Source organism: Carassius carassius, chromosome 21 (genome assembly GCF_963082965.1).
Source record: "Carassius carassius chromosome 21, fCarCar2.1, whole genome shotgun sequence".
Taxonomy (NCBI): Eukaryota; Metazoa; Chordata; class Actinopteri; order Cypriniformes; family Cyprinidae; genus Carassius; species Carassius carassius.
The window spans coordinates 4,392,434-4,418,069 of NC_081775.1; the positions used below are offsets into that span (position 1 = coordinate 4,392,434).

Genomic DNA, 25,636 nt, shown 5'->3' on the forward strand with positions numbered 1-25,636 from the left:
ATCTATCTATCTATCTATCTATCTATCTATCTATCTATCTATCTATCTATCTATCTATCTATCTATCTATCTATCTATCTATCGTTTAACACTATGGGATTTGGGGATGGGGTAATTCAGGAAGGTTCTTGTCACTGTGTGCCCTTTTTCATTTAGTAATATTTATGTGGTTGGTTTGGTTGATAAAGTTAGACTTTTAAAACTTACTTATATTTTCCTTTGCAACAATGAAGTCTGCACAGCAGTATTCAGAAAGTGCTAAGCATTAAGTTTGCTCCTCTGTATAACTATCTTTTCAAATGTAGGTCATCTGGGTATTTCATGTGTACATATATGTACTCAAGACACCATATTTTCACTAAATAAAGGCATTTTGGAATTATTTCTTCTGTCAGTGAGCCTACTTTGCTTGAAGTCATACTGGTACCACAAAGTTGGCCAACTCTCTTTGATTTTAGTTGATATATGAGAAATATTAAACCATTAAAACTTTTTCTAATGATTTACTGTAGTAAACAGTGACATTTACTATTGCTAAGCACACTTTTGGTTCCACTTCTGCATTATTTTTCCTTACAATAGCCAGTAAATTATGATCAGTGGTTTAGTCTCACATGTAAGATGTTAGTGTGATGCCCTGATATTTCAAATGTGTGATTACGAGTAGTGGAATGCGATTTTAAAATATAACCAAGTGCTGTAAAACATGCAAATTCCAATTTTATGAGCATAAACAGAAAATGTGTATACACATAATCTATAAGCTACCATGGATTTAAGCAGTTGTCTCTCTCACCTGGGTCAGTGATGCCAACCACCAGTAACTTGCTGAGAACGTAGGCCACCACCTGCACAGCGGTTTGACTGACCACGTGTCCGTGGCCACTGATCAGGTGGATAGAGGGGTGAGCAGATGTGAGCAGGTCCACGCTGCCTCTATGCGGATCTTCTTGTGCTCACTGTTCAGAAAGTGGTCAGCACAGTGGCGCACAAACTGGGTCAATGAGTGACCTAAAAATAAACCAAACAGCAACAAAAAAATATTTTCTGAAGAACATTTAAGTAATGCTAGCCTATACAAAAGTCATTGCAATGCAGAATAGCAATATTATTGCAAATAATTTAGGGAACATCATGATAATGTTAAGTTTAGCATAACAAGACAGAAAGCCAAAATAAATCCTCTTTTTTATCTCTTGAATATAAAAGCTATCAAATACTCCTGTGTGTATTTAAGCGTTCTATGACGAGGATCAAAGGCTTTAATTTACTTTTTGTTTTTGCTGAATTGAGCACGACAGCTGATTATTAACATGTATGTTAATGTGTTTTGGCCCAGAGGGTGTGCCAGTACTTTTGATGGTGACCAGGAAGATTTGGTTCCTCAAGTAATCCCTCTGTGAAAAACCTGGGTGTTATTTTTGATTCTGCCCTCAAATTTGATAGACAGATACATTCTGTATTACATCTATTTTTTACAATTAAAATGAGTTTCTTAAAATTTGCAGTTTGAAAGAGTGAGTCATGCATTAATTTCATCAAGACTTGACTATTGTAATTCTCTTTATATTGAAATGATGGTTCAAAAAGCAGCCGTCAGACTTTTGACTGGCATTCAGAAATATGATCATATTTACCCAAAATAATACAGACTTTGCACTGGCTGCCAATTTGTAACAGAACTGATTTCAAAAATCTGTTTTTTTTTTTTGTTGTTTTTTTTAAAATCTCAGAACGAATCAGCTCCAAAATATCTCCCTTTTCTTCTGTCATCTAAACAAAGATTGCTAATGGTTCTGAGATCTAAGTTGAGGACTGACCAACCTTTTTTAATTGCTGGTCCAAATTGTGTAATTAGTCTCCCTTAGTCTAAATTTAAAAGTGTATTTAAGTTAAAACCTATCAGAAAGGACCTTCAAAGTATCTTGGAGAAGTGAGGTGTCCAAGTAACATCATCTAACTATTGGGGTGCCTCAGGGCTCAGTTCTTGGACCACTTATCTTCTCTGTCTACATTGCATCATTAGGTTCTGTCATTCAGAAACATGGCTTTTCATACCACTTCTATGCTGATGATACTCTACCTCTCATTCCATCCTGATGATCCGACAGTAACTACTCGCATCTCAGCTTGTCTAACAGACATTTCTTGCAGGATGAAGGACCATCACCTTCAACTCAACCTTGCCAAGACAGAACTGCTTATGGTTCCATCAAATCCATCGTTTCATCACAATTTCACCATCAAGTTAGGCACATCAACCATAAATCCTTCAAAAACAGCCAGAAACCTTGGAGTATGATTGATGATCAGCTGACTTTCTCAGACAACATTGCTAAAATTATCCGGTCCTGCAGATTTACTTTATTTAACATCAAGAAGATCAGGCCCTTTCTTTCAGAACATGCTGCACAACTCCTCGTTCAAGCTCTTGTTCTGTCCAGGCTGGACTATTGCAATGCTCTCTTGGCAGGTCTTCCAGCAAGTTTTATCAAACCTTTACAATTAATCCAGAACGCAGCAGCAAGTTTAATGTTTAATGAGCCGAAAAGAATACACGTCACACCTCTGTTTATCAATTTGCACTGGCTACCAATAGCTGCTCGCATAAAATTCAAGGCATTGATGTTTGCCTATAAAACCACCACTGGCTCTGCACCCATTTACCTCAATTCATTACTTCAGACTTATGTGCCCGCTAGAAGGTTGCATTCTGCAAGTGAACGTTGCTTGATTGTGCCATCCCAAAGCAGCACAAAGTCACTTTTACGGACTTTTAAATTAAGTGTTCCCTCCTGGTGGAATGATCTTCCCAACTCAATCCGAGCAGCTGAGTCCTTAACCATTGTGGCGGGGGAGGCGCGGTTTAGCGAAGTCTGCAAAGGGAGAGTGAATGAAGAGACGAGCGGCGGTAAGTGGTTCAGGTGGAAGACAATTAACACCTGGATCTCGTTGCAGTGATTGGCGTGGGGAACCAGTATTTAAGCAGCGCGACAGCCGGCGAAGGAGGAGAGAGGTACCCGGAGGCATTTCTCGACCTCCAGCTGATCTCCAACTGGCGGAGGATCAGCTGGTGGCGTGCTCCGGGGTCGGTGAGCCCCTCCCTGCTGTCTCTCTCTCTCTCTCTTCCTCTGTCTCCCCCTCCCCCCCTGCTCCGAAATCTATCCCTCTCCCTAGGTCCCATTGGGTGGGGCCACCGAGGGCCGCGCCCCGCTGGAGGACGGGGATGGAGCCTGCGGCCGGGGCACGAGGGATGGAGTGAGGACCCTCCTGCTGCTTCCCCACGCCAATCTTCTGAGCCACTTCCTGCCACTAGGGCGGCGGGGAGGCCTGGGCCGGCCTGCTGGCGTTGCGGGGATCCGGGCCACTTTGTGGACAGGTGCCCAGTGATGGAGGTGGGGACACTGGTCCGGATCCCGGACGACCCGCAGGCCACCCCCGATCAAGCCGGGCTGTACCAAATACCCGTGAGTATTAAGGGGGGTACCTATCAGGCTCTGGTGGATTCAGGTTGTAACCAGACCTCCATCCATCAAAGCCTGATACAATCCGGGGCATTGGATACGGGCCGCATGGTTAAGGTGGGGTGCGTGCACGGGGATATAGTGGAATACCCCGTAAAAGCCATAGGCATTAAATTTAGGGGCCAAAAGCATAATGTGGAGGTGGCCGTTAGTCCGCGTCTCCGGCATCCGCTAATCTTGGGAACGAATTGGCCAGCGTTTCTGCAATTACTGCGGTGTTTGACAGCGGGTGCCGTCGGGGGAAAGAACCGGCCGGGGGGCGGGGCGAGCGCTCAGGTGGGAGAATCTGTCCCAGGACCTAGCAGGGCGGTCTCAGGGGATCCGAGCGGCGTGGCGAGGCTGAAACTTTCCAGTCGCTATGACTTTCCCCTGGAACAATCCCAGGACGAGACACTTAAACATGCCTTCGAGCAGGTCCGCTCTATCGATGGGCAGGTCCTCCACCCTGAGCGTCCGCTATCCCACCCGTATTTTGCCATTATCAAAGACAGGTTGTATCGAGTGACCCACGACGCTCAGACAAAGGAAGATACAACCCAACTGTTAGTACTTGTTTCGTTTAATCTCCCACGTGGGAATCCCAAAGGAAATTCTCACGGACCAGGGCACCGCGTTTATGTCACGCACGTTAAACGAATTGTACGGATTGTTGGGCATTAAAGCGGTGCGTACCAGCATCTATCACCCACAAACGGACGGACTGGTCGAACGGTTTAATTGCACATTAAAAACCATGATCCGGAAGTTCGTACAGGAAGACGCGAAAAATTGGGACTGTTGGCTAGAACCCCTGTTATTTGCTGTGCGCGAGGTCCCCCAAGCCTCCACGGGGTTTTCCCCCTTCGAGCTTCTTTATGGACGTCAGCCCCGGGGGGTGCTAGACGTCCTGAAAGAAACTTGGGAGGACGGACGCTCGGACAGCAAAAGTGAAATTCAATATGTCCTGGACCTGCGCGCAAAACTCCATACACTGGGGCGGCTCTCTATGGAGAATTTGCTTCAGGCCCAGGGCAACGAGAATGTGCACCGGGAGATAAAGTGCTCGTGTTACTGCCAACCTCTAGCTCCAAATTATTAGCCATGTGGCAAGGACCCTTTGAGGTCACACGGCGGACAGGAGATCTCAATTATGAGGTAGTACGAACAGATAGAGGCGACTCACGGCAAATCTACCACCTCAACCTCCTTAAAAAATGGAGCGGGGAGGAGTCAGTGTTGCTAGCGACGGCAGTGAGTGGGGAGGAGGATCTCGGGCCAGAAGCGATTATTAAAGAAAAATCCCTCGCACTGGCCCTAGGAGGGGACCATATCTCGCCCTCGCAGCTCACTGACATTGCGCGTTTGCAGGTAGAATTTGTAATCGAGGAGTCACACAGTGATTGGGCGAGCCCGATAGTTTTGGTGCCTAAAACGGATGGCTCGGTACGGTTCTGTGTAGACTATCGCAGGGTGAATGCAGTATCCAAATTTGATGCTTATCCAATGCCGTGAATTGACGAGTTGCTCGATCGGTTAGGTACGGCTCGCTTTTACTCGACATTGGACTTAACAAAGGGATATTGGCAGATCCCCTTATCTCCCATGTCCAAAGAAAAGACAGCCTTCACCACGCCGTTTGGATTACACCAATTTGTTACGCTTCCTTTCGGCTTGTTCTGGGCCCCGGCTACGTTTCAGCGCCTCATGGATCGAGTGCTGCGGCCCCATGCTGCATATGCCGGGGCCTAGCTGGATGATATTATCATCTATAGTGGGGACTGGCAGCAGCATATGGAGCATGTGAAGGCGGTCCTCAGGGTGCTGAGACGGGCGGGGCTAACGGCCAACCCGAAGAAGTGCGCAGTTGGGCGGGTGGAGGTAAAGTATCTGGGCTTCCACTTGGGCCACGGGCAGGTGCGTACCCAAATCGATAAGACGGCAGCAATTGCAACCTGCCCCAGGCCCAAGACCAAAAAGGAGGTGAGGCAGTTCTTGGGGCTGGCGGGATATTACAGGAGGTTTATTCCTCGTTATTCGGACCTCACCAGCCCGTTGACTGACCTCACTAAAAAGGAGGTGCCGGATACGGTCCAGTGGACGGAGCAGTACCAACAGGCCTTTACCCGAGTTAAGGCTGCCCTGTGTGGCGGGCCGCTCCTGCACTCTCCTAATTTTGCTCTCCCCTTTTTCTTGCAGACTGACGCGTCGGACAGGGGGCTGGGCGCGGCCCTGTCCCAGGAGGTGGGGGGGGGGGGGAGGGGGGGGGACCGCCCGGTGCTGTACATTAGTCGAAAGCTCTCGAAGAGAGAGACTAAGTACAGCACCATAGAGAAGGAGTGTTTGGCCATCAGGTGTGTGGTTCTCACCCTTTGCTACTATCTCCTGGGACTAGAGTTCACCCTCTGCTCGGACCACGCGGCCCTCCAGTGGCTCCACCGCATGAAGGATACCAACGCGCAAATCACCCGTTGGTATCTAGCTTTACAGCCATTTAAGTTCAAGGTGATTCACAGGCCGGGGGCGCAGATGGCTGTGGCCTGTGTCGGGCGGCGGGGGAGGCGTGGTTTAGCGAAGTCTGCAACGGGAAAGCGAATGAAGAGACGAGTGGCGGTAAGTGGTTCAGGTGAGAGACAATTAACACCTGGATCTCGTTGCAGTGATTGGCGTGGGGAACCAGTATTTAAGCAGCGCGACAGCCGGCGAAGGAGGAGAGAGACGGGGACTCGTGAGTGTGTGAAGCTGGTGAGCTGTCAAGGACGGAAGACTGCAGTACCGAAGCAGAGAAGAGTTTTGTGAAGTGCGCGCACCTGCCGCATTTGTTTGTTTTGTTTGATTAGTGTTTAAATAAAGTCTCTCACGAGCCCCGTACGCCGACCCTGGTCTCCTTCCTCTACATTAGTCAGAACCTCGTTACAACCATCTTCAAGAATCAGCTTAAAACCCATCTCTTCCATTTTTATTTGACTCTAACCTCTAGCACTCACTATTCTATTTCTATTCTTTAAAAAATATATATATATATACCTTTCTAATCTTTTTGTATTCTATTTTCTTTTCATTTATTATACAATTATATAAAAAAAGAACTCTATCACTAGTTTGCTCTATTCTTTTTCTATTCTATCTGTTTTTTTGTTTATATATTACAGGTGCTGGTCATATAATTAGAATATCATCAAAAAGTTGATTTATTTCACTAATTCTGTTCAAAAAGTGAAACGAATATTATATTCATTCATTACACAGAGACTGATATATTTCAAATGTTTATTTCTTTTAAATTTGATGATTATAACTGACAACTGAAAATCCCAAATTCAGTATCTCAGAGAATTCGAATATAACTTAAGACCAGCACAAAAAAAGGATTTTTAGAAATCTTGGCCAACTAAAAGGTATGAAAATGAAAAGTATGAGTGAATATAAAGCACCCTTGCTGAATAAAACTATTAATTCCTTTTGAATGGTAATGTATACATATAATTTAGAGACTAAAATGTATGTATGTATTGAATTTTGCAAACAAACAAAAATTCTGGGTCCCACTTTATATTAGGTACATAGTAGTTAAGGCCACTTAATATAAAGTGGGTCCACATTATATTACAATTACATCAGATATATTACATCTGATAAAATGTACTTTTATTACTGCCATTCATAATTTCTAAATATAATTTAATGAATACAAAAATATATAGGCTATATTAGGGAGTGGAAATTCCCAATAAGTACTTCTATGCAGCCATCTACTAGTGGTAATTAAATACATCTTTTTTTTTTATATAAGAGTTTGCTTTTCTTCATTATAAAACTTTTAGTTTTATACATGGGGGAAACCTATTAAAGATTAACAAATATCCTCACATTAAAAAAAACACTTTCAAATTTGGTAATACTTAAAGCATTTGAAAAGTTGTGTGAAGCATTTCAAATCACTCGAAAACATTAGACCATTGTCACGCTGTCTGGTCTCTGTTTCCCTGAGTCTCCACTAGTGGTCTCACTTCCCCATAGGCACCTCACCGTAGGCACTACAATTCCCACAAAGCCTTGTCCTTTCATCATAGTAATTGCACTCCTGTTAATTGCACTCAGGTGTCTTCACTTGTTAGTCATTATCCTCCCTATATTAACCAGTCTTTTCCTGTTTGTCTTCATGGAGTCCTTTCCTTCCGTTACCCAGTTTCCCCGTCTTCCGAGTTCCTCCAGAGTCGAGTCAGGTTCCCGGTGACCCTCCAGAGTCGAGTCAGGTTCCCGGTGACCCTCCAGAGTCGAGTTAGGTTCCCGGTGACCCCTCCAGAGTCAAGTCAGGTGCTCGGTGACCTTCCAGAGTCAGGGCTAGTCACTGTTGACCTTCCAGAGTCAGGGTTAGTCACCGTTGACCTTCCAGAGTCAGGGCTAGTCACCGTTGACCTTCCAGAGTCAGGGCTAGTCACCGTTGACCTTCCAGAGTCAGGGCTAGTCCCCGTTGACCTTCCAGAGTCAGGGCTAGTCACCCTTGACCTTCAGGAGTCAGGGCTAGTCACCGTTGACCTCCCGGAGTCAGGGTTAGTCACCGTTGACCTTCCAGAGTCAGGGCTAGTCAACGTTGACCTTCCAGAGTCAGGGCTAGTCACCGTTGACCTTCCAGAGTCAGGGCTAGTCACCGTTGACCTTCCAGAGTCAGGGCTAGTCACCGTTGACACTCCAGAGTCAAGTAAAGTCACCGTTGACACTCCAGAGTCAAGTCAAGTCACCGTTGACCTTCCAGAGTCAAGTCAAGTCACCGGTGATATTCATGGACAAAGGCAAGTCACCATTGATCTTCATGAACAAATGCAAGTCACCAATGGTCTTAATGAGCAGAATCAGGCCACCAATGATCTTCATGAGCAGAGTCAAGTCAGCATTGATCTTCTTGAATCCAGTCTAAACACCACGGAATTACCAGAGCCTCCCCACGTCTCTGCTGAACTACCAAAGCCTCTCCACGCCTCTGCTGAACTACTAGAGCCTCTCCTCATCTCGGCTGAACTACCAGAGTCTCTCCTCGCCTGTGCGGAACTTCTAGAGCCTCTTCACGTCTCAGCCGAACTCTCTGAGCGCTCGACTGATCCTGTCGTGGCCACGGAGGCCACCCTTAACTTGTTCATGTTCTCTGTTTCAGACTTGCCTAACCAGACTTGCTCTCTTGTGTCATCGATCCCACTGTGGTGGTCTTCTGCGCCGCCCGGGTGGGCTCCTGTCTGGACCGCACGGATGTGGTGGTCTTCTGCGCCACCCTGGTCGGCTTCTGTCTCGACCGCACGGATGTGGTGGTTTTCTGCGCCGCCCTGGTGGGCTTCTGTCTCGACCGCACGGATGTGGTGGTCTTCTGCGCCACCCTGGTGGGCTTCTGTCCCGACCGCACGGATGTGGTGGTCTTCTGCGCCACCCTGGTTGGCTTCTGTCTTGACCGCAAGAATGTGGTGGTCTTCTGCGCCGCCTTGGTGGGTTTCTGTCTCGACCGCATGGATGTGGTGGTCTTCTGCGCCGCCCGGGTGGGCTTCTGTCTCGACCGCACAGATGTGGTGGTCTATTTTAGGCTATATAAAAATCCTGGAAAGGACGTGTCCTGGGAAAATGACTCAAATGTTCACCCTAGATAAACGCAGCCCGAACTAGTAGCGCGGATTGGTTCTGCTTTCGGTTTGTTTATCCAATGTAGCTGTTGTACATCGGTCATGATGAGAATGCAAGGCCTTTCTTTGACTGAATGCACATTGTGATGACATCACGGGACGCTTCTAAGCCCAGACTCTGCGTAGTTTTTTTGCCAATTACGAAAATTTGCTATCTTTTGCAAAAAATGGCATGAAAACTTGCATTTCCCCAAGTTTTAATTACTGAATGGAAGCGAGCTCGCGTACATATTTTGCACGTGCAAACGAACACCTCACATGATATCATTCAGGTCCTACTCTCAACATATAAATAAATCCACGCGAATTTTAGAAGAAAGGCCTGCACTTAATACAAATTGAAAATGTATCTAAAAACATTGGGCTCGAAAATTTCATACCTCGTCAGATGACGTTTATTACTTTATACTACTTTTTAATGCCCTTAATTTTTGCTAATTTGGCTAATTTCATTTACTACCTTTTACTACCTGCGGACACCCTGTTAAACCAGGTACTGGAAGCTTTGGCACTCTGTGCAGGTGCCAAGTCCTGCTGGAAAATGAAATCTGCATTTCCATAAAGTTGGTAAGCAGCAGGAAGCATGAAGTGCTCTAAAACTTCCTGGTATACGGCTGCGTTGACCTTGGACCTCAGAAAACACCAACACCAGCAGATGACATGGCACCGCAAACCATCACGGACTGTGGAAACTTTACACTGGATGAAAGTGGCTTCATTACTTTTCTCATGCCATCAAGTGAAAATACTTGAAAAAATCTTATGGGAACCTGAATTGTAGGAATTATTATTAATAATAATAATATACTGAACATTGTTCATACTGTTTCAGTAGTTTTTAAACAATCAATAAATTGCTTAAAGCTGTATGGGTCAACAGCTTAACTGTGGTAAAAATAAAACAATTCCCTCTTGTGGCTTAGAGCTTACATTTTTGCAGGTCTCTGGTGTTTGTACTTGAGCTGTGTGCTAACAAAGTTTGGATTTGAATGGTTGAAGGTTCTTACTTGTGTTCAAAGTCTTTAGGTGGCAGTGCAGTTTTGATGATCTCCAGGATCTTGCAAAGGGAGGTTTGAATTTCGCCCCTAACAGCAAACACCAGCAACCCCAACACTTGAAATGCTGCCATTCTCTCCTTTTCTTTTTTTAGGCAGACCAGCAGATGCCCCATGGTGTCCTGTAAATACTGATCTGAGGGCAAAATAAAAATGTTTAATATATATAGCCAATCAATACAGCAAAAACTGAAGCCAAAAAAGAGGCTAATATGCACAGTTGGTCCACAATGTATTTGAAAACTTAAGCAATAATTAAAAATATCTGAATGTCACTGAACTGGTAAAATATATAATAACTGAAATAGTTAAACATCAGCTTTGGAAGTAAGGCTGGAATGTAATCACAAGTCAGTGTACCAGTGAAAGTGTGAGGCTGGAAGGCAGCAAGTCGGGGCAGTAGGTTTAGGATAGTCATCTGAATGAGCAGATACTTTCTGATCCTGTATTTCAATACGGTTAATTCCTTAAAAATATATATAAAGTAAAATTTGACAAATCAAAACATTGTTGAAAACTTTTTATCAGGAGAATCTTTTGATACATGCCAAATCCTGAGTTAACTGGAAAATCCCCCTAAGAGTTCGGAAAATTTGGACCATTATGGATATTCATGCAGTTTCAGCACTCAGCATTTTGTCTGTCAAATACAGACAAAAATAAAATCATACAATAGTGTTCACATGGCATTGTATATCAGCCTCAAATAATAATGGGGTGGTTCTAGCGCAGTGGATAAGACACATGTCTTTGGTGTGAGAGACCCGGGTTCGAATCCACTGTGAGACACCAATGTGTCCCTGAGCAAGACACTTAACCCCTAGTTGCTCCAGAGCTGTGTGACCTCTGACATATGTGGCAATTGTAAGTCGCTTTGGATAAAAGCGTCAGCTAAGTGAATAAATGTAAATGTAATAAATGTAATGTAATTAATTATAGTTTTTCTTTTCCATGGGAGTTGCCCCTGGGACGTTAGACAGCTGTCTGTGACATTATCCCTTACGGATAGCCTAGCCTAGCATTTTATACTAAGTCTTGCACGTCACACAGGGGCTACCGCTTGCTGTTGCATAGGCTTGCTGAAGGAACTGTCTCAACAGATCCCTAGTAGCAACACCCTGTTTAGATATATATCCGAGGATACATAGGTGGAGTGGTGCCAAAGATGAACAGTGCTTTACCATCTCAAGAAAGGGCAAATAGCAACTCTGCTAAGCCCTCACCATATAGGATTTTAGAAAGAACGCAGAGCCCTAGCGTGCAAACTTGCAACAGTGTGGATTTTAGAAAGTGCCCAAAGTGCTAGCATGCACACTTAGCACTTACGTGGATTCTAGAAAGTGCGCAAAGTGTTTAACATGCACATTCACCACCATATGGATTTCAAAAAGTACACAGAGCTTAGCGTGTGTACTTAAGATGAGATTAGATTCAACTTTAGTGTCACTGCACATGTAAGGTACAAGGCAACGAAATGCAGTTAGCATCTAACCAGAAGTGCAATAAGCAGTAAGTACAGAATATACAAGGTATACAATTTGTACAATAACTATACATAAGTATTATGGTCATAATTTAAAGATTCTAAATACTATCAGCATGATATACAGATAGGTGTACTATGAACATATTATACAGATGGATTATGTAAATGTACACTATAGGCAGAACTATGAACATATGAACATCATTTACACTATTGCAATGGACAGTAAAGTGCATAGACAATATTTCAGTGTGCAAATGGATTACTCAGTGTTCCTGGATAAATAGACAGTAGTGCAAGTAATAACAAGTTTACTGTTTTTTGCTTGTTGTAAATAAATAAATCAGATGTAGTGATGAGGAGGGGGAGGCGTCTGTGTGCATGTTGTGGGGGGTGTTGAGGGTTGTCAGAGGGCAGAGTTCAGCATGGAGACAGCTGTAGGGAAAAAGCTGTTCCTGAATCTGCTGGTCCTTGTCCGGAGGCTTCTGAAGCATCTCCCGGAGGATCTTAAAGGTTCCTAAGCATCATAGAGGTGCCGAACCGCAGGGGAGAGGGAAGATGAAATTTACAAACCTCTGGCGAGGGAAGCATCGCCTGAGGCAGCATATACAAGAAAATTCTCACAACTGCCACCTCCACTTCCCACTCGATGCGTCAGCAAAGCGGGATAGCCAAGCGACCAGTAAGCACCTCAGGATGACCTGGCCGGACATCCAGGAAATTCCTTGCAGTGCCCTGCCGGGCCTGATGATCAAGTCTCCTTCTCACAACGGAGGTACCGACAAGTTTGGAAAGTGAAACCAGAGCATCGAGAAGAAAGCCCCTTTCTTTCTTCCTGATATCTGCCAGGTTCACCCACAGATGTCTCTCCATTACCATCATAGGTGCCATAGAACTGCCCATGGCAGAGGGAGCCTGCTTTGTAGCACGGAGAGAGAGAGATGTGGTGCGGCACAGCACAACTACCTGATCAGGGGAAAGGCCCTTGCCTTTATCCAGGTCTTTCAGCAGGTCAGTCTGATACACTTGAAGCACCGCCATCATGTGCATGCTGCGGCATATGCCTTGCCATTTAAGCAAGATGTATCCTCAAGGGGCTTAGATGGCAAGGAGGGAAATTTAAGAGAGGATGTCTCCCCCACAGAGAGATAGTTAGACAGTGTCTCTTCTACAGGGGGCATCCTCTCATAGCCGCTTTCGCGCATCTTTTCGATGTTGGCATAACTTGTATGCTGAAATCAATGGATGCAGGAAGAAAATGGTCTCTTCCATTCCTTTTCGATCTCTGTATGGAGATCAGGTAGAAATGGAAGACTCACCTGAGCTGGAGGGCTTTGGTTGGAAAGATAACACTCGTCAAGATGACCTCGCGGCGTCACCTTGCCAGCGCGCTACCATGGCCAACTTTGCCATGGCGTGATCCATTCCTGGCTGGTTATGTACTTGCTAAAATACAGCTCTACATACTGTATGCAGGGCAAGAGGATTGTGAAGGCTCAGCCTCAGCTTCTTCGCCATCACTGGACATCTCCTGCTATGGTTGGAAAGATAACACTCGTCAAGATGACCTCGCGGTGTCACCTTGCCAGTGCGCTTCCATGGCCAACTTTGCCATGGCGCGATCCATTCCTGGCTGGTTATGTACTTGCTCAAATACAGCTCTACATACTGTATGCAGGGCAAGAGGATTGTGAAGGCTCAACCTCAGCTTAAGCCTAAGCTTCTTCGCCATCACTGGACATCTCCTGCTCTTCCTGGGCTGAACCCAGCAGAGCACTAGCCTCTGTATCAGAAAGTGTTAAAAGATATAACATCATCGTCTCTCGTCCACCGCCGACAAGCGAGAAAGGGAAAGTCCCTCTCTAAACTCCTCAGCCAGATCCACCTGTGATCTCCACAAGCTCATTCTCTTCCATGCCTCAGCAGCGGCGGATTCTGAACCGCAGGAAGCAGATGGTTGCCCCTCTTTCCTCGAAAAGACAGACAAATGAGAGAGTAGCTTTTTCATTGAAAATTGAAAACAAACAAACAAAGCAGGTTTTTAGGGCTGCACAATTTGGCAAAATGTTGTTTATATATATCTATATGACTAATTCTGATTATTGTTATAAGTAAATAAAACATTAAACAAAATAATTATTGATAATGATTATCAATATATTTTACAGAAAACTGCAGCATGACCTGTTAACATGTAGGAGGCCTATAAATGTTTAGAGGTCTAAGGATTTATTATAAAGCAAATTATGATTACACATCTTTAACAAAAAAAAAAAAAAAATTATCAGGACATCTTATGCATTCACTGAAAGAGAGAAAAAAAACTTTTCTACACTGGAGAAAAACTTAGAGAGAAGTATTATTATTCCTACTTTTACCCAAAATAAGATGTTGTGAGCATTAGTGAGTACGTACATGTAATATGTTTAATTCCTACTGGCAGCCAGAGGGCTCCCTCACACAGTAAATCAATAAGTGCAAAATCCATAACTCAAAGAAGCTTTAAAATATATGATGTTCCAGGAAATTCCTAACATTGACAAAGGCAAACACTATCTCCTAGCTGAATGAAAAGCAGATAAAGACGTTTTAACTGATGAAAAATTTATACATACCTGTACTGATTGTGACTAAATTGTTTACCTGCTCTTCAAGCCATCTCTGGTATTTGTATATGAATAAACTAATATATATATATATATATATATATATATATATATATATATATATATATATATATATATATATATATATATATATATATATATATATATATATATACAGTCGTGGCCAAAAGTTTTGATAATTACATAAATATTAGTTTTCAAACAGTTTGCTGCTAAACTGCTTTTAGATCTTTGTTTCAGTTGTTTCTGTGATGTACTGAAATATAATTACAAGCACTTCATACGTTTCAAAGGCTTTTATCGACAATTACATGACATTTATGCAAAGAGTCAGTATTTGCAGTGTTGGCCCTTCTTTTTCAGGACCTCTACAATTCGACTGGGCATGCTCTCAATCAACTTCTGGGCCAATTCCTGACTGATAGCAACCCATTCTTTCATTATCATTTCTAGGAGTTTGTCAGAATTAGTGGGTTTTTGTTTGTCCACCCGCCTCTTGAGGATTGACCACAAGTTCTCAACGGGATTAAGATCTGGGGAGTTTCCAGGCCATGGACCCAAAATCTCAACATTCTGGTCCCCGAGCCACTTAGTTATCACTTTTGCCTTATGGCACGGTGCTCCATCATGCTGGAAATGCATTGTTCTTCACCAAACTGTTGTTGGATTGTCGGAAGAAGTTGCTGTTGGAGGGTGTTTTGGTACCATTCTTTATTCATGGCTGTGTTTTAGGGCAGAATTGTGAGTGAGCCCACTCCCTTGGATGAGAAGCAACCCCACATATGAATGGTGTCAGGATGCTTTACTGTTGGCATGACACAGGACTGATGGTAGCGCTCACCTTTTCTTCTCCGGACAAGCCTTTTTCCAGATGTCCCAAACAATCGGAAAAGGGGCTTCATCGGAGAATATGACTTTGCCGCAGTCCTCAGCAGTCCATTCACTATACTTTCTGCAGAAGATCAATCTGTCCCTGATGTTTTTTTTGGAGAGAAGTGGCTTCTTTGCTGCCATTCTTGACACCAGGCCATCTTCCAAAATTCTTCGCCTCACTGTGCGTGCAGATGCGCTCACACCTGCCTGCTGCCATTCCTGAGCAAGCTCTGCACTGGTGGCACTCCAATCCCGCAGCTGAATCCTCTTTAGGAGACGATCCTGGCGCTTGCTGGAATTTCTTGGATGCCCTGAAGCCTTTACAAGAATTGAACCTCTTTCCTTGAAGTTCTTGATGATCCTATAAATTGTTGATTTAGGTGCAATCTTAGTAGCCACAATATCCTTGCCTGTGAAGCCATTTTTATGCAACACAATGATGGCTGCACGCGTTTCTTTGCAGGTCACCATGGTTAACAATGGAAGAACAATGATTTCAAGCATCACCCTCCTTTTAACATGTCAAGTCTGCCATTCTAACCCAAACAGCCTGACATAATGATCTCCAGCCTTGTGCTCGTCAACATTCTCACCTGAGTTAACAAGACGATACCTGAAATGATCTCAGCAGGTCCTTTAATGACAGCAATTAAATGCAGTGGAAAGGTTTTTTTGGGATTAAGTTAATTTTCATGGCAAAGAAGGACTATGCAATTCATCTGATCACTCTTCATAACATTCTGGAATATATGCAAATTGCTATTATAAAAACTTAAGTAGCAACTTTTCCAATTTCCAATATTTATGTAATTCTCAAAACTTTTGGCCACGACTGTATATATAATGCAATGATAATCAACAGCTTTTATGACTGTAAAGAAAACTATATAAAATTATTTAATATTTAAGTTTTTTTTCCTCATTCTGTGATGTGAATCCATGCCAGATCACAAAAAGTTTCAAACACTTGACCTAAGTTATGACAAATGTTCTCCTTGTTTGACAACAGGTTTGTAAACAGACTCAAACCCATGCAAAACCCATGCATACGTTCTACTGAGGTAAATTTTCATCATACAGACTGATTTATTCATATGTTTGACACATATGCTGCACTGTACACAGCCCTGGTTATGCAGTCAGAGGTGTGTGCGGCTTGAAGTTGCACTCCGATTGGTGTAGGACACGGTCATCCTTATTCATGCCTTTCTCTTTAGCCAGAGTCTCATCAAAACCCCTCACGGCTTCCTCAAATTTTTGCTGTTTATGACAACAAAGCGCATGTAATGTGTGAGGGCCCATACCCATAATACACACAGGCACAAATATTTAAAGATATTTAAAGCTGCAGTCTGTACGTTTTACTTGTTTGTCGCCATCTCTGTTTGAAAACCTGCAATTGCAGCTGTGTGCGGAATTATCTTCCTTGCTGGGTTGTGTGCTGGCACGTGGATTAATCTAATGTTTTGATGAGTATGTGTGGCAGTCAGTCACTGCACCGGTGTGGATATTTACTGCAGTGGCGAAGCTAAGGGTTGGCCCGGGTGGGCAATGGTTGTGTATACTGTATATGCTTTAAAATATACTTAAAGGGTTAGTTCGCCCAATTTGCAAAATTACGTCATTAATAGCTCTTAGTCCCTCCATTGAAGCTGTGTGTACGGTATACTGTCAATGTCCTGAAAGGTAAGAAAAACATCATCAAAGTAGTCCATGTGACATCAGAGGGTCGGTTAGAATTTTTTGAAGCATCAAAAATACATTTTGGTCCAAAAATCAGTCAGCTGTTGTCAGCCATATTAAATAAGTTAACAGCTTAAGTCATTTGTTGATTAATGCGTATTGGTGACACGAACCGTTTAAAACGATTCAGTTTGATTTGGTGAACTGGTTCAAAAAGATCCGGTTACATCGAATGATTCGTTCGCGAACCGGATATGAGAAACTGCTTTGTTTTGAACTGTCTTACAACAGACATGGAAGAGAAGACAATGCTGAATAAAGTCGTAGTTTTTGCTATTTTTGGACCAAAATGTATTTTCGGTGCTTCAAAAAATTCTAACTGACCCTATGATGTCACATGTGTCACAGTTTTGAATAGAGGACCCAAAAGCAGAGGTTATGCAGTACAGTTTATTGTTCAAACACTTCAAACAAGGAGACTGCCGTCAACAGACGCAGATCTGTGAAATAAAAAAATGAAGATCCTTGCCGGACAGATGATAGGGACCGGAGTCCAGTGCCAGAAGATCAATGAGCAACAACAGTTCTCCGCCCTCGTGTCCGGTGCAAACAACTCGCAGACGGCAGGTGAGTGAGGGTCCACAGACAGAAGGTGAACTGGGCAGAGAACAAAGGTGAATCACCAACTCTTACTCACGTAACAACAGGAAAGGACAAGACAAGACTAGGGAATTCTCAAGAGAATAAATGCTGATGAGATCGTAACGAAGAAACAGAGCGTAAGCTCAACGTTCAACAATAACGCGACAAAAGACAGAGCAAACAGTGACTAGAAGTATCCGAGAGAATTAGAGAGAGAAAAGGATCAGGTGAGAGATAATCAGTGTAAGTGTTGATTCTAGTGGGAAACAGCTACGAGAGAGGTGAGGGGGAGAAACATGAATGGGAATGATTAGAGTGTGTGCGCAGCGCGAGCGCTGAGATAATAGTAATCAGCTGTGTGTGTGTGCGCGCGTGTGTGTGAATGAAGGTAAACAAACCGAAGGAAGAGACCGGTTTGTGACAGTACCCCCCCTTCAACGAGCGCCCCCTGGCGCTCCCAAAGGTGAAGTCTGGCGAGAGCGATGAAAATCCTCGATGAGCGAGCGGTCCAGGACGTCCCGAGATGGAATCCAGCTTCTCTCCTCAGGGCCGTATCCCTCCCAATCGACCAGATACTGGAAACCGCGACCTCGAGGGCGAACATCAAGAAGCCTGCGGACGGTATAGATAGGAGAACCCTCAACAAGGGTAGGAGGCGGAGGGACAGGGCGGCCGGGCATCCGAATAACGGACTTTAAGCAAGACACATGAAACACGGGATGGATGCGTCGAAGACTGGGAGGAAGTTTGAGTTTGACAGTAACGGGGTTGAGAACCTTAATAATGGAAAAAGGTCCTATGTACCGAGGCGAGAGCTTACGGGAGCTGGACTGTAGAGGAAGATTAATGGTGGATAGCCAGACTCGCTGGCCGCAAATATATCTAGGGGCTTTAACTTTAAGCTTTAACCTTGGTCCGATAAAGGGCAGTTCTCACCCTCCTCCATGTACGATGGCATCTCTGAATGAATGCCTCAACTGACGGAACGGAAACCCCGAGCTCCTGAGAGGGGAAGAGCATGACGGTAACGAATTATGCGCATACTCAGCCCACGGCAACTGTTCGCACCAGGATGAAAGAGCCTGGAATTCTATTCAATTCAAGTTTATTTTTTTATAGCGCTTTTTACAATACAAATCGTTACAAAGCAACTTTACAGAAAATTATGTTTCTACAATATTTAGTAGTAGCTAGTAGTTTGTGCAGGTTTGACAGGATTTTAGAAAAAATAATAATAATAATACAAGATGTAGTCAGCTAGACGATGAACTATCAATATTATTAATTAATAGTAATTATATGATGCAGTCACACATGTAGCAATAATTGTTAGTTCTGTTTGTTGATTCAAGGTTAGGATCATCTGGGGTCCTCTGAGGGTCAGTATCATCTCTTCTCAGGTGTTCTGGAATTCAGACTGGAGCTTGTGTAAATTCTAGTTACATCCCGTGGCGAAACATAGAAACAAAATAGAGACATCATTAGCATAGCTGCTGATCCAACAAAGTAAAATTAGTTTAACCCAAGCTAAAGAATAAAAATGCAGATGCAACTACACTCACAATTTAAGAGATACATTATTCGAATGCTTGGCGAAAGAGATGCGTTTTTAATCTAGATTTAAACAGAGAGAGTGTGTCTGAACCCCGAACATTATCAGGAAGGCTATTCCAGAGTTTGGGAGCCAAATGTGAAAAAGCTCTACCTCCTTTAGTGGACATTGCTATCCTAGGAACTACCAAAAGTCCAGAGTTTTGTGACCTTAGGGTGCGTGATGGATTGTAACGTGGTATAAGGCTAGTTAGGTACGCAGGAGCTAAACCATTTAGGGCCTTATAGGTAAGTAAGGATAATTTGTAACTGATACGGAACTTAATAGGTAGCCAGTGCAGAGACTGTAAAATTGGGGTAATATGATCATATTTTCTTGACCTCGTAAGGACTCTAGCTGCTTTATTTTGGACTACCTGTAGCTTGTTTATTGACGAAGCAGGACAACTACCTAGAAGTGCATTACAATAGTCCAGTCTAGAGGTCATAAATGCATGAACTAGCTTTTCTGCATCAGAAACAGATAACATGTTTCGTAGCTTGGCAATGTTTCTAAGATGGAAGAATGCAGTTTTTGTAACATTGGAAATATGATTTTCAAAAGACAAATTGCTGTCCAATATAACACCCAGATTTCTGACTGTAGAGGAAGTAACAGTACATCCGTCTAGCTGCAGATTGTAATCTACAAGATTCTGTGTGGTGTTTTTTAGTCCAATAATTAATATCTCTGTCTTATCCGAATTTAATTGGAGAAAATTATTTGTCATCCAATCTTTTACATTTTTAACACACTCTGTTAGCTTAGATAATTGGGAAGTTTCATCTGGTCTCGTTGAGATATATAGCTGAGTATCATCAGCATAACAGTGGAAGCTAATTCCGTATTTTCTAATAATATTACCAAGGGGCAACATGTATATTGAAAATAGAAGGGGACCTAGGACGGATCCTTGTGGCACTTCATATTTTACTGATGATAAATGAGATGACACCCCATTTAAGTAAACAAAATGGTAGCGATCGGACAGGTAGGATCTAAACCATCTTAGAGCCTGCCCTTGAATACCTGTATAGTTTTGTAATCGATCTATGAGTATGTCATGATCTATGGTGTCGAACGCAGCACTAAGATCAAGTAAGACTAGAAATGAGATGCAGCCTTGATCTGACGCAAGGAGCAGGTCATTTGTAATTTTAACAAGTGCAGTTTCTGTGCTATGGTGGGGCCTAAAACCTGACTGAAATTCTTCATACAGATCATTTTTATGCAGGAAGGTGCTCAATTGAGCAGACACAACTTTTTCTAAAATTTTAGACATAAATGGAAGATTTGAAATAGGCCTATAATTTGCCAGTACACTAGGATCTAGTTTTGGTTTCTTAATAAGAGGCTTGATAACCGCCAGCTTGAATGGTTTTGGGACGTGACCTAAAGATAACGACGGGTTAATGATATTGAGAAGTGGTTCTTCGGCTACAGGTAACAGCTCTTTTAGTAATTTAGTGGGTACAGGATCTAATAAACATGTTGTTGGTTAAGATACAGTGATAAGTTTATTTAGCTCTTCCTGTCCTATATTTGTAAAGCACTGCAGTTTATCTTTGGGTGCGATGGATGAAACTGAAGTGTTAGACGCTGTAGAATCTACATTCGCTATTGTATTTCTAATGTTATCTATTTTATCAGTGAAGAAATTCATAAAGTCATTACTATTTAACGTTGGTGGAATATTTGAATCAGGTGGCGTCTGGTAATTTGTTAATTTAGCCACTGTGCTAAATAAAAACCTTGGATTGTTTTGGTTATTTTCAATGAGTTTGTGGATATGCTCTGCCCTAGCAGTTTTTAGAGCCTGTCTATAGCTGGACATACTGTTTTTCCATGCAATTCTAAAAACTTCCAAGTTAGTTTTTCTCCATTTGCGTTCAAGACTACGAGTTACTTTCTTGAGAGAGTGAGTATTACTGTTATACCATGGCACAGTACGTTTTTCTCTAACCTTTTTCAATTTGATGGGGGCAACAGCTTCTAATGTATTAGAGAAAATAGTGCCCATGTTGCCAGTAATTTCGTCTAATTCATGTGTATTTTTGGGTACAAATAGCAGTTGAGATAGATCAGGCAGGTTATTTGCGAATCTTTCTTTGGTGGCTGGAACAATAGTTCTGCCCAGACGGTAACGCTGAGACATATAGTTAATATCAGTTATACGCAGCATGCACGATACAAGGAAATGGTCTGTAATATCATCACTTTGGGGTACAATATCTATAGCAGTAAGATCGATTCCATGCGATATAATTAGATCTAGTGTATGATTAAAACGATGAGTGGGCCCGGTGACATTTTGCTTGACTCCAAAGGAGTTTATTAGGTCAGTAAACGCAAGTCCTAATGTATCATTTGCATTATCAACGTGAATATTAAAATCTCCCATGATTAGCGCCTTATCAACTGTAACTAGAAGGTCTGAGAGGAAATCTGCAAATTCTTTTAGGAATTCTGTATACGGCCCTGGTGGTCTATACACAGTAGCCAGAGCAAGAGATACATTAGATTTCTTTTGCATGTCTGACAGTGTAACATTTAGCAGAAGTATTTCAAAAGAGTTAAACCTGTATCCTGTTTTCTGGGTAACATTGAGAATATCATTATATATTGTTGCGACACCTCCGCCACGACCAGTCTGACGGGGCTCATGCTTATAACAGTAGTTCGGTGGAGTAGACTCATTTAGACCAAAATAATCATTTGGTTTTAGCCAGGTTTCAGTCAAGCAGAGTACATCAAAACTATTTTCTGTGATCATTTCATTTACAATAACTGCTTTGGGTGTGAGTTATCTAATATTTATGAGCCCAAACTTTAAAAATTGTTTTTGTTCATTTACTTTAAATTTTTCTGGTTTAATTACGATAAGACTTTTTCTAGATCCTACATTATATTTTGACCTCACTATTCGAGGAACAGAAACAGTCTTAATAGTTTTTACAGCGCAAGTACTTTTATCATTTAAGCGGGTGGAACAAAACTCATCATAATTGTTATTAGAGAATTGTCTTACTAGTCACATGGAGCGAAGTGTCCTGGAGATGTTGTCAGAGAGCAGCTCCGCTCCGACTCTGCTGGGGTGTAATCCATCAGCGCGAAACAGCCTAGGACGCTCCCAGAAAAGATTCCAGTTATTAACAAATAGCAGTTTCTGTTCTTTACACCATGACAACAACCATTCATTTAAAGCAAAAAGTCTACTGAACCTTTCGTGTCCTCGTCGATACGTGGGCAGTGGTCCTGACACGACGATCGTCGCCGCGGGCGTCGTGCTGCGAACCGTCTCGATCAGGCTGCTGAAGTCCCTCTTCAGCGTCTCCGTCTGCCGCAGCGTGGTGTCGTTAACCCCGGCGTGAAGCACGACCGCTCTGGGGCTCTCGTCGGCCTTCAGGATCGCGGGTATCTGCGCAGAAACATCGAGAACACGAGCACCAGGCAAACAATGAGTGTGCACTTTACCTTCAGCTAACGTAGCACTTACGTGTCCGACGATGGAGTCTCCGAGGATCACAGCATCGCGTCCTGTCTCGCGGAGGGGAGCGAAGCGGTTCCGGATGGAGATGTCGAAGGCAGGAGGGGGAGAAGTCGTCGCCCGGGATCCGGCTCGCGTCCTCCGCTGTGGATGCACCCAGGGTCCGTGGTGTCCCGGCGTCGCAGTGAAGGACATCTGGGAAGATCGCGTCCTGGGTGCACCGGGCCTGTGCAGAGAAACACACGGAGTAGACGTGGTGGGACTGTTAGCAGCACGCTGTATACTTACCCCGGACTTGTGAGCGTCAGCCCGGGATGATTCATGCGCGGCTCTCCGCTCTCTCAGCTGGGCCTGCCTCACCTCCAGGTCGCGAATCTGCTTTCCCACGGCCTCGAGCTCGAGCTGCACAGAGTGGAGACATTCATCCGCCATTAAAGCAAGTAACAGTGAGTACACCAGTGGTAATGTGTGTGAATAGAGTATTAGCAATGTAAGCGCAGTTAGCTGCAGCCACGCTTGCTGATGCTAACGGGCTAAAAGCTAATAGCGGACCTGGGAGATCAAAATAAAACTAGTGATAGCGAGGCGCTCTGATTGTTTTTGTTGTAGAATACAATAGAGGATATATTCACACGTTATATAAACGGAAACGATGATGTATAAAATTGATTTTTGAGTTAAAAATAGTCAATGAAAAGAATATAGTGACGGAGCTCAAACGCAGTACAACCGCCAACAACAAACAGCAAGAGTTGGTAAGAGTTGTCAGACCCCTCTAGACTGCGGAGCATACGACCTAAAATCTGATTGGCCCGTTCGGCCTGCTCGTTAGTTTGGGGGTGATAACCTGACGACAATCTGGCGGTGGCGCCGATCTGCCGGCAGAACTCCCTCCAAAATTGAGAGATAATTTGCGGACCCCTATCAGAAACAACATCTGTGGGGAGACCATGGAGTTTGAATACATGATCTACTACCGCCTGAGCTGTCTCTTTAGCAGAGGGTAATTTGGGAAGTGGAACGAAGTGGAGCGGCTTTAGAAAATCGATCCACCACTGTGAGGATGACGGTATTCCCCATGGAAGGAGGGAGACCCGTAACGAAATCTAAGGCGATATGCTACCACGGACGTGGGAGTCGGAAGTGGCCGAAGTAAACCGGCGGGAGGTGAATTGCCAGACTTAGTCTGGGCGCAGACAGGACACGCGGATACGTAGCGGCGAATATCACGTTCTCTATTAGGCCACCAAAATCTTTGACGAATGACGGCGAGCGTACCCCTGACACCAGGATGAACTGAGACTTTAGACGAATGCCCCCAACAGAGAACTGCCGGACGGACAGGTTCGGGAACGAATAATAATTGCTTGGGACACTGTCGTGGAGTAATAGCGCGGTTAAGAGCCTGTTTGACTATCCGCTCAATCCCCCAAACGGTAGCCCCAACCACACACTCCCGGGGGAGAATGTTCTCCTTGGTTGAGGCATCCTCTGAGGAGCCGAACAGACGAGATAAAGCATCAGGCTTGGTGTTCTTAGAACCAGGTCTATAGGAAATCGTGAAATTGAATCGACAGAAAAAGAGCGCCCAACGAGCCTGACGAGCGTTGAGCCTCTTAGCGGATTGAATATACTCAAGATTCCTATGATCTGTCCAATCAATGAATGGCTGCGAAGAGCCCACTAACCAATGGTGCCACTCACCTAACGGCTGACGAATGGCCAATAACTCGCGGTTACCCACATCATAATTGCGCTCCGCGGAAGAGAGACGATGTGAATAGAATGCACACAGGTGAACCTTATCGTCCAAAGGTGAGCGCTGTGAAAGTACCGCCCCCACCCCCACATCCGACGCGTCGACCTCGACGATGAATTATCTCTCGACATCAGGATTGATAAGAATAGGAGCGGAGGAAAATAATGTCTTCAGACGGTCGAACGCAGACTGGGTCGCCTCGGTCCAAGTGAAACGGGACTTGACCGAGGTGAGCGCAGTAAGTGGGGCAGCTACCTGACTAAAATTCTGAATAAACCGTCTATAAAAATTTGCAAAACCTAAGAAGCGCTGAAGAGCGACTCGGGAATCGGGTACAGCCCAATCAATGACGGCTTGAACCTTGGAAGGGTCCATACTTATTCCCCCAGCGGAAACGACAGATCCCAGAAACGTAACTGACTGAGAATGGAATGTGCATTTTTCAGCCTTTACAAAGAGGCGGTTCTCTAAGAGACGTTGCAGGTCTCGACGAACATGCTGGACGTGCACTTGGAGGGAGGGTGAGAAAATTAGTATGTCATCAAGGTATACAAACACGAAGACGGACCGATCCGAAAGGAAGAACCCGGTATTCAAAGTGACCGAGGGGCGTGTTAAACGCGGTCTTCCATTCATCTACCTCTTTGATTCGTACTAAATGGTACGCATTGCGTAGATCTAATTTTGTAAAAACCTCGCCCCCTGCAAGATCTCGAAGGCTGAAGACATGAGAGGCAAGGGATAGCAGTTCTTAATAGTGATGTCATTCAGCCCCCTGATAATCTATGCAGGGACGTAAGGAACCGTCCTTCTTTTTCACAAAAAAAACCAGCACCAGCGGGAGAGGAGGAAGAACGATAGTACCAGCCGCAATAGACTCGGAGAGATACTTCTGTAAGGCCTCGCGTTCGGGCGCAGACAAAGAATACAACCGACCGCGAGGAGGAGTAGTACCAGGAAGAAGATCGATAGCGCAATCGTATGGTCGATGGGGAGGAAGAGAAGTGGCTCGGGAGCGACTGAAAACCGCTCGCAGATTGAGGTACTCCCCCGGCACTCCAGACAAATCCCCGGCCTCTTCCTGAAACACAGAAACAGAGGAAACAGGAGGAATAGCAGACACTAGACAATCAACATGACACGAAAGACTCCAAGAAAAGATAGAACCATTAGTCCAATTAATATGGGGATTGTGTTTAGCTAGCCATGGGTGGCCAGCGGAGAGTCACCAGGAGGGTAGTGCGCGTCTTGGACGAGGGGAGAAGAG

At 44.1% G+C, this 25,636-nt stretch overlaps 1 long non-coding RNA gene across 2 annotated transcripts in view; it reads right to left on the reverse strand.

Moving 5' to 3' along the window:
• LOC132097380 (uncharacterized) overlaps positions 1 to 13,132 on the reverse strand; it is a 66,547-nt gene extending 53,415 nt beyond the window's left edge. The window contains exons 1-3 of one of the 2 annotated variants that reach the window (XR_009422729.1): positions 13,027 to 13,132; positions 10,174 to 10,357; positions 797 to 1,011 (exon numbers count right to left, since the gene is read on the reverse strand). This is a non-coding gene — a long non-coding RNA (uncharacterized LOC132097380). Of the gene's footprint in view, positions 1 to 796; positions 1,012 to 10,173; positions 10,358 to 10,581; positions 10,675 to 13,026 lie in introns of those variants that run through there. The other variant, XR_009422728.1, reaches the window with a different exon arrangement.
• Positions 13,133 to 25,636: the final 12,504 nt, after the last annotated feature.